Below are 9,477 nucleotides of genomic sequence, written 5' to 3'. Positions count from 1 at the left end.
CAGAAGCCGGCGACTGATCTGCCTCGCCTGGGAAGAGCGCAATGATGGTGCCAACTTGGGCCAGTGAAGCAACGTCTTCCACAACTAGACTGAAGAACAAAACAACTGCAACTTGTCTGTTCCCCTTCTCCCAATTCCGCAGCGCTGTTCCCATCCCCCAATTCCCCAATAAAAATATTTTTTTAAAAATTATACCCCGTTAAAGCTGTGAAAAGTTGACAAAAGTGATGAGTAAAAGTAGAGGATATACATGCAGCACGATTGATTGTATGCTGATAATTGTTAAAGCTACTTTTGCCTGTGTTTGGGAATTTCTTAAATAATTTTTTAAATGAATTTTATCACACAGATATGAAAAAAAAACCTCAAAAAAACAAAGAACCTGTTCTAAGATCTGAACCATGGCTACACTGTTATTATAAGGAGAGTACAGAGTGAAAGTTGCTCCAAAGCTGAAGTAGAAATAAATTACTTTAGAGCCTTCTGTTACCCTGGTGAAAGAATTTCTAATATCCTAAGAGCAATGAAGATATATGGGGACTAAGTGGTATACATGCACTCACTAATTCATCGAGGAAATATTAATTGAGCACCTATATGTTCCAGGAACTGTTCTAGGCACTGGAGATGCAACAGTGGGCAGAACAAAGCCCTGGCCCTCATGGAGCTTACTACATCCTACTAGAAGGAGAGAGACAACTTACAATAAAACAAATACTGAACGATATAATTTTAGGTCGTGATAAGAGCTGTATATATATAAAAAAGAAATAGGTATAGGGATAAGAAAGTAACAAGGAGTTCATGAAAGACCTCTAAAGAATGGGCTCGATCTAAAGTTGGGAGTGAAACATTGGAAATGGGGACAGGGGAAGGAACAGGAAAAAAGGATTAAATACTAGAAATGAATGTATTGACTGGATATTAGAGGAAAAATGCTAAAGATAAGGGAAATATTGCCAAGTGAAATGTGTCAAAGCCCCTGCCCTTATCCCTACTAATAGAAGGGGATAAATACAGGGTTTGGAGAGGCTATGTCCTAAAGAGCTGGGGCTCAGGAGTCTAGTCCCAGCATAAGCCCAGGACACTTCGGAAACACCAAACTTCCTCCTGTCTGGTCTGGTTCTGTTAGAGTTGAAACGGCACAGCTGGTTTCTGGTTGGTCACCTTTCTGTGTCTCATTTTTCATCTGTCCAATGACCCAGCTGTGCCCTTTGTTGCTCAGCAATTGGCCTGAGTATCAGGTCAGAAAACCAGAGCTTGGGGGCTGGGCATCAAGGAACTGAGAATGGTTAAATCCTGGTCCTCTAGTGACCAGGGTTAAGGGACTGCTCCACTAGAGGGAGTGTGACTTTAGATGGAGCCTCGATACTATTGCCATGCCTACTACAACCTTACCACCTGCCAATTTTATATTGTTTTAATTATATTCTTCCAAACAGGTTTACATTTACAGAATATGTAAATTGCCATCAACAATGTAACTCGGATCATAAAAATATTGGGGATATTTTGAATTGTCTTTTTTGTGGGAATCCTCCTTCCCATCATTCCCATAATCCATGGTGATATGCTATTATATATCCTTCCCTGCACATAACCAGATATCCTATGCACAGATGTACATATCATTTGTTTTCTGAAATGGGATCATACCATAAAGACTTTTTTTTACCTTTTTTTATTGTGAAATACACATTTTTTAAAATTAGTTTCAGCTGTACAACACAGTGCAATAGTTATACTTTTTACCCCTTGAGGTGAAAACCTCCTCCCCCAATCTGCCGCCCCACTTCCCCCGCCCCAATATCATACATATCTATTACAATTCCCTTGACTCCATTCCCACACTATACTCCATGTCCCATGACCATATATATATATATATATATATATACATATATGTATATTTACTTATAGTTGACATACAATATTATACAACATCAGCTTCAGGTGTACAGTGCAGTGATCAAGCCTCTACCCCATCTATGATGCGGTCTCCCTAACAAGACGTGACCACCTGACACCCTACAAAATATTTACAACATTATTAATTATATTTCTTGAACTGTCTTTCACATCCCTGTGGCAATATTGTAGTTACCCATTTATGCTGTCTAATCCCTTCCTTTTCTCCCTCATCCCCACCCCCCTCCCAGCTAGCTACCATCAGTTGTTCCTCTGTATCTCTGAGATCATTTCTGTTTACTTTGCTCATTCATTCAGTTTTTTAGATTCCACATATAAGTGAAATCATACGATATTTGTCTTTTTCTGACTGACTTATTTCACTTAACATAATAGTCTCTAGGTCCATCCATGTCATTGCGAATGGTACGATCATAAAGACTTTTTTACATATTGCCTTCAACAATATCTTTTTAAAGCCCCTTTAAGTCATCTGGTACAGCTGCAATTATTTCTTTTTAATGGCTGCATTATATCCCCTGGCGGGAATGTACTATAAGTTTTTCAACCACTCCCTATCGCTAAGCATTCACTTTCTTATCAACTTTTTGCCACTAAGAGGTATGATGCAATAATATTCTTGTACAAATTTGCTGAAGAGGCAGTCTTGTGGTACATAGCTCACAAGGCTATATCTGGTGGCCCTGCCAGGAAGGGTAAACAGGCTCTTAAATTAAAACAAAGAAACAAAAAACCTCATTTGTACTGTTTGCCAATTTCCATGGTTTAAATACTTTCATTATTGCTGATGTCAAGCCACCAATATGAAATCACTGAATGCAGATTGAGAAGAGGTTCACACAATTGTCTCCAGCCTGTATGAACCAGCTCCAAAACATCACTCTGAGGACAATAGAAAATGTGGAGTTCTTTACCATTTTTATTTATTAATTTCTTTTCTTTCCAATTTGTTGGACTTACGCATTTGTTATAAATATTTAGGGTTTTGATTAGAGAAATACAGAAGTAGATAGGTTTGTGAGTCAAATAAATGGATTGTGCCTTCATTTGGAGAGTTAAGAAGAGAGAATTAAAAACAGGGTGACCAACTGTCAAGAATAAGAACAGCACCCTTACTAGCAGGTCTGCACTGCACACCTCTCCATGGCACCATTCACACCTACACAAAGGGAGTTGTGCAAAGCACAACTGTTCTTGGTGGCCCTACTTCCTAGTACTCCTAAAGTGATAACATTTTGCTTCTTTGTAAGGCTAACCTAAGGGTACAGAGCAGAAGCTCTCAAAGTTTAGCATGTAGCAGAATCACCTGGGGTGCTGGTTAAAGCCAAGATTACTGGACTTCAACCCCAGAGCCTCTGGCCCTGTAGGTCTAGGGTGGGGCCTGATATTTTGTATTTCTAACAAGTTCCCAGATGGTGGTGACATTGTTGATTTAGGGACCACCTTTCCAGAACCACTTATATATAGTAAACTAGATATTTTCTTTGTGAGCAGGATATACATGGCTGGAATATACAATTAGACTGCCTACCTTAAGGAATAAGGGCTCATGGTAGAGAAGGGTCCCAAACTCAGATGACTATTGGACTTGGCAGGTAACAGAAGTATGTGTAAGGGCTAGCTAGTGTGTAGAAAATGTTACCTTTAGGATTAATTCATTTGCTTTGAGATTTAGTTGTGTTAAAAGACAAAATTCCATTGAGTAAATATGAAGATCTAATTGGCTTTATTAAATGATTCATGAATCATGCAATAACCCATCTAGAAGAGCATTCTAAGGGGTTGTACCAAAGGGAAGGTTTTTATAGAAAGAAGTGTGTGGCAGTGTAGCTACTAAAAAAAAAAAAAAAGGAAAGGATTATTTTTAGATGAGGACATCATCTTTTGCAGGGGAGGGAACAGCAAGTGTTTTATCATGCACATTGCCTCTTCTTCCTGTGTAGACATGGGGGATGGAGAGGGCCCATGTGACAGATTACCTCATTGGTATTGACCAGGAAATTCCAGAATGATCATGATTTTACATTTCTGGTTAAGGTCAAAACTACAATTGGGTCGGGTATTAAGCCTAGGTTTATTATCATGGGCTTTAGCACAAGGGATGCCACTTTGGGCCTGTGGCTTTCTGTTTAACAGGAGCTTTAGAAAGGACAAATTGACCAAAGTCAAGGGCGTTGGGGGAAATGGGAGCTAGACAAAGAGGCAGGAAGATGGGGTTGAGATAAGAGAGTCAACAGCCCAGGACCACAGTGTAAAAAAGATGTCAAAAGGGGACAGGGAAGGTCTATACCCTCCTTCTTTTCTAATGCTTTCCCACCTCCCAACACCTTAACATCTGCCTCAAGATCCTCAAATTCCAGGGTATTAGAGAGTCTTCTGGGTGAGAATTAAGGGTACAGAGGTGCAAGGAAGTGCATTGGCTTGTGCTCTGCGCTATTATGAAAGGACCTACTTGGGCTGAGAGCCTCAGATTCCAGAGAATGCAGTGACATGAGCGCCGCACTAGATGGCAGGACACCCTCGTGTTTCTGTCTTCCCTCATGACAATGAGTCAGACCTTTCTCTGGACTTCTCTATCTGTAAAATGAGAGCTTTGGGGTAGATTACATGACAGGACACTTCTATGAACTCTGCAGTGCACAAGATGGCCCCTCTTGAGAGCTCATTTTGGAATCAGGAGCTGGAGACATTTTTGTGAAAGCCAAGAGGCTGGAGGGATGGGCTTGCTGCCTCCCCATAACTGACTACTATCTTTCCACTCTTACCTCTCTACCACCACCATGGTCCCCAGCTGTTACTCACCTCCAGGCCTCTCAGAGGCCTTAACCAATGACAAAATCCTCATTGCCATCATACCCTGTGCCCTGTCTGTGTGTGTGAGGGAGGGCGGGGTAGGCTGCAGGGTACAAGGCTAAAATAGATTGAGAAGCTAACAACTTGAGTTTTGGAGACTCCGTCTTTTCATCTCTAGCATAGTCTGTGTCTTATCATGCCACGGATACGAAAAACCCAAATGAGGTGATAAACAAAACATTTCTCAAGAGCATTGCAATATTATAAGAAAATAACTGGATTCAGAGTCAACCAGTCTGGGTTTAAATCTTATCTGGTCCACTTTCCAGCTCTTGGACCTTGAGCTACTTATGTCACTCAGCCACAGAGTCTTCATTTGTAGCATCTATTGAGCTAATAACATCCATTACACCAGGGTTTCTCAATCTCAGGACTATTGACATTTTGACCCAAATAATTTGCTGTTAGACTAGTTTTGTGCATTAGCAGCACCCCGCCCCCACCCACTAGATGCCAGTAGCATTCTTCCTCCTCCCCAGGTTTTGACAACAAAAAGTGTCTCTAGACATTGCCAAATGTTTCCTGCAGGTAAAATCACTTCAGTTGAGAAGCACTGCCCTAGAAGACAGAGGTGCTGGAAGGAATAGACATTAGAAGCACATTGCAATTTGTTAGACTTATGTATTTGTTATAAATGTTTAGGATTTTGATTAGAGAAATACAGAGGTAGGTTGGTTTGTGAGTCAAACAAACAAGGATGTGAGACAGTTGAATTGTGCCTTCATTTTCGAGAGTTGAAAAGAAAGGATCAAAAATAGGGTGACCAATTGTCTGGTATGCCAGTACTTGGAGAGTTTCGCATGATGTGAGACTTTCAGCACTGGAACCCAGAAAGTCCTGGGTAAACCATAATGTCACTCTAGTCAAAACAGACACCAGTATGTACTACATGCCATGCATTGTGCTGGGCACTTTACACATATTGTTCAATCCTGGCAACAAGCCTGTGACAAAAGTATTAGGTTGTCAGAAAAAGCATGATGCATGTTTGCAACAGATGGCACTAGTTCATTTTTGGAAGTACTAGAGTCATTTGCACCTATGTTATTGCTATGTCATTTGACAGCTGACAGCTCTAGCTTCATTCCGGAAAAAAAAAAAAAACACTGAACGATTCGCTTGAGTTTTGGAGATTTTACAACCAGTTGAAGATGGAAGAACAAACTGCATTTTTGCCATATTTTACTGTTTTACTTTCATAAAGGGAAGAACGCGCGTCAAGCTTGTGAAAAGTTGCATAAAGTTTATGGTGACAATGCTCTATGAGAACATCAGTGCAAACGATGGGTCACGAAATTCCATGCTGGTAATTTTGATCTCAATGACGCTCCTCAGTCAGGAAGGCACAACGAAGTTGATGATGACAAAATAAAGGCATTGATCGAGTCAGGCCCACGTTACATGACACAAGAGATTGCAGAAACATTGAAAATCCATCATTCAAGCGTTCACAACCACCTGAAGAAGCTGGGATACGTAAGCAAGCTCGATATTTGGGTTCCGCATGAACTCAAAGAAGTTCATTAGACGATGCATATAAATATCTGCAATATGCTCATTAAACGTGAGGAAAACGATCCTTTTTTGAAGTGACTGATAACTGGTGATGAGAAATGGATTGTTTACAACAATGTGGTGCGCCAACCGTCTTGGTCCCGACATGATGATTCACCTCAGACAATATCGAAAGTAGACATTCATCAGAGGCAAGTCATGCTCTCAGTGTGGTGGGATTTTAAAGGTGTCGTGTTTTTCGAGCTCCTACCAAGGAACCAAACAATCAATTTGAATGTGTACTGTCGTCAATTGGACAGTTTGAGCGAATCCATCATCCAGAAACATCCAGAGCTTATTGATTATAAAGGAGTTGTGTTCTATTGCGACAACTTGAGACCACACACAAGTTTGATCACCCATCAAAAATTGCTGGAGCTTGGATGGGATGTGTTGCCACACTCACCACACTCGCCTGAACTTGTGCCATCAGACTTCCGCTTGTTTCGCTCTCTTCAAAACTCCTTGCATGGTATAACGTTCAATTCAGATGAGGCTGTAAATCAGCACCTTGTTCAGTTTTTTGCAAATAAAGACAGGTCCTTCTATGAATGAGGAATTATGAAGCTCACTGAAAGATGACAAAAGGTTATCAAACAAAATGGGCAACATATCATTGATTGATCTTTATTCTTTATATAAATAAATGACCTTTGAAAAAATTAGACAAAATACGTCATGACTTTTCCGACAAAACCCAATAATATCCCTATTTTCTTGGACAGGCAACCGAGACTCAATGCAGTTGGATAGTCTAGCCCAGGGGTCGGCAAACTTTTGAGATGGAAGAGCCTCCAGGGGTCAGCAAACTGTGGCTTGAGAGCCGCAGGCGCTGAAGTAAAATTGAAAATGAAAATAGGGGGCTGGCCGAGTGGCTCAGTTGGTTAAGAGTTAGCTTAAGGGCCAGCCGAGTGGCGCATTGGTTAAGAGCTGGCTTTGGACGCCAGAGGGCCCTGGTTCGGATCCCACATATGAAGACCAGTGACACTACCCTCTACAGCTAAGATGCTGAACAACAGCTTAACCTGGAGCTGGGCTGACAGTGTAGGCTGCAGCCCCTGCTGCAGTGCGTTGCCATGGGCTACCGTGTATAGGCAGCAGCCAGCGTGAGCGGCCAGCAGCCAGCGTGGGCGGCCGTCCAGAAGCCGGCGACTGATCTGCCTCACCCGGAAAGAGCACAATGATGGTGCCAACTTGGTCCAGTGAAACAACGTCCTCCACAACTAGACTGAAGAACAAAAGGACAGCAACTTGTCTGTCCCCCTTCCCCCAATTCCCCAGCGCTGTTCCCATCCCCCAATTCCCCAATAAAAATCTTTAAAAAAAAAGAGTTAGCTTAAGAGCATGAGCTCTGAGCAATAGGGCCACTGGTTGGATTCCCACATGGGCCAATAATGCTGCACCCAAGCTGAGCTGCCAACAGGTGGCAGGATGGCTCAGCTGTTGAGAGCACGTGCTCCTAACAAGAAGACTGCTTGTTCAATGGTAGGCTACACCCGCAACTAAGACTGAACTCGGCACCTTGAGCTGAGCTGCCATCCGGATGGCTCAGTGGATAGAGCGCACACTCTTAACAGCAAGGCTGCCAGGTTCAACTCCCACATTTGATGGTGGATACGCCCACTCACAACTAAGATTATAACACAGCACCTGGAGCTTAGAGGCAACCAAGCTGCCAACGGGCAGCCAGATGGCTACTGGCGCCCTCCACAACTAAGACTGAAGAACAACAACTTGGCTGGCCCCCCTCCCCAATTCCCCAACACTGTTCCCCTCCCCCAATTCCCCAATTAAAAAAAAAGAAAATGAAAATAAAACTATCATAGTTTCATTTATAAAAATTTTAAAGGACATCATTCACATAATGTTTATTATGTAAAAATATATTTATGGCTCTCGAATAATTTTTAAATTGTTGTGAGGGGCAGGATTGGCTCTTCCAGAGGTCGGCAAACATTTGAGACAGAACATACCCAAAGTGCAGCATGTGGCTCACAAGCCGAGCCCAGTTTGCTGACCTCTGGTCTAGCCACAGGCATTTGTGAGACAGAAAGGCAACTCCCTGCTGTTAAGTCAGTTGGGTTGAACAGACAGAAGCCAGCTGCTGATACTTAGATAAGTTCCCCAAGGACACCCGCCCTAGGGGGACCAATCAGCAATTAAAGATCCCAAGTTCACTAACCACAAAGATCCACTTACAAGGGCCAGGGAACTTTCCCTTTGGCGCCACATGCAGTAAGGCTCAGAGGTGACAGCTGTGTGACCCTTTCTTCATTATAATGCTAAAAATCACACCCGGAGGGTGCAGATTTAACATGCTAATGAGACATTCTAGCATGAAGAAAAATGTAGCCACCAGGCATCATGTGTAGGTACCAAGAAACTTCCACCAAGACATAGTTTTTTTCCTACCTAGCTCCCTTTAAAAACCCTGCCCCAGCTTACCTCAGGGAACCATCCGTTTCTTCCTTTTCACGGTATTGGTTCCCTTGGGCACAGGCTTAATAAAACTTTCCGTTTGTCTACATTAGTGTCTGGCAATCTCCCTTGATTTCCATCCTGGGAGATTGCAAGAACCCAAGGGCACCAGTAACATTTGACAAATCCACCTAAAGGAGGTAAGATGGTTTCAGGTCTTCCAAAAACCTAATGGGATGATCCAGACTCCCTTCTACCCCACTCTGGGGTCTTACTCTCCCTCTGTCCTTGGCCTAGAATGCAGAAGAGGCCTACCAGAATATAACCAGTGACTTGCTGGTGACAGTGTAGACACACAATTTTGAACAGATCATGCCCAAAGTCTTCAGCATGAAGTGGGCTGGAGTGGGCCTCCTTGGAGTATATCACTCTACATAGGCAAAATCATCTTCAAGGTTAAGGAGATGGTCATGAGTAAAGGGGGAGTCCTAGGAAGATGTACCCACAGATTGTCTTGGCTCCGTTTGGGGGCATTACTCTTGAGTAGGTGGAGGTAGGGTAAGAGAGGTGAGTGGGGTGACTTGGGCAGAAAAGAGATAGCAAATCTACTGTGTCATGCTGGAGCTCACATTTCCTCTGTGCACCATCATTTCCCAGGAATTCTCAACGCTCCATCCCAACCCCTATAAACAAAATGTTTTTGTCTCTGAAAAGTTCTGCCCA

This window comes from Hipposideros armiger, unplaced genomic scaffold (genome assembly GCF_001890085.2).
Source record: "Hipposideros armiger isolate ML-2016 unplaced genomic scaffold, ASM189008v1 scaffold_254, whole genome shotgun sequence".
Classification (NCBI taxonomy): Eukaryota; Metazoa; Chordata; class Mammalia; order Chiroptera; family Hipposideridae; genus Hipposideros; species Hipposideros armiger.
The sequence above is the reverse complement of the archived record's forward strand: the minus strand, read 5'-3'. Positions refer to the sequence as shown.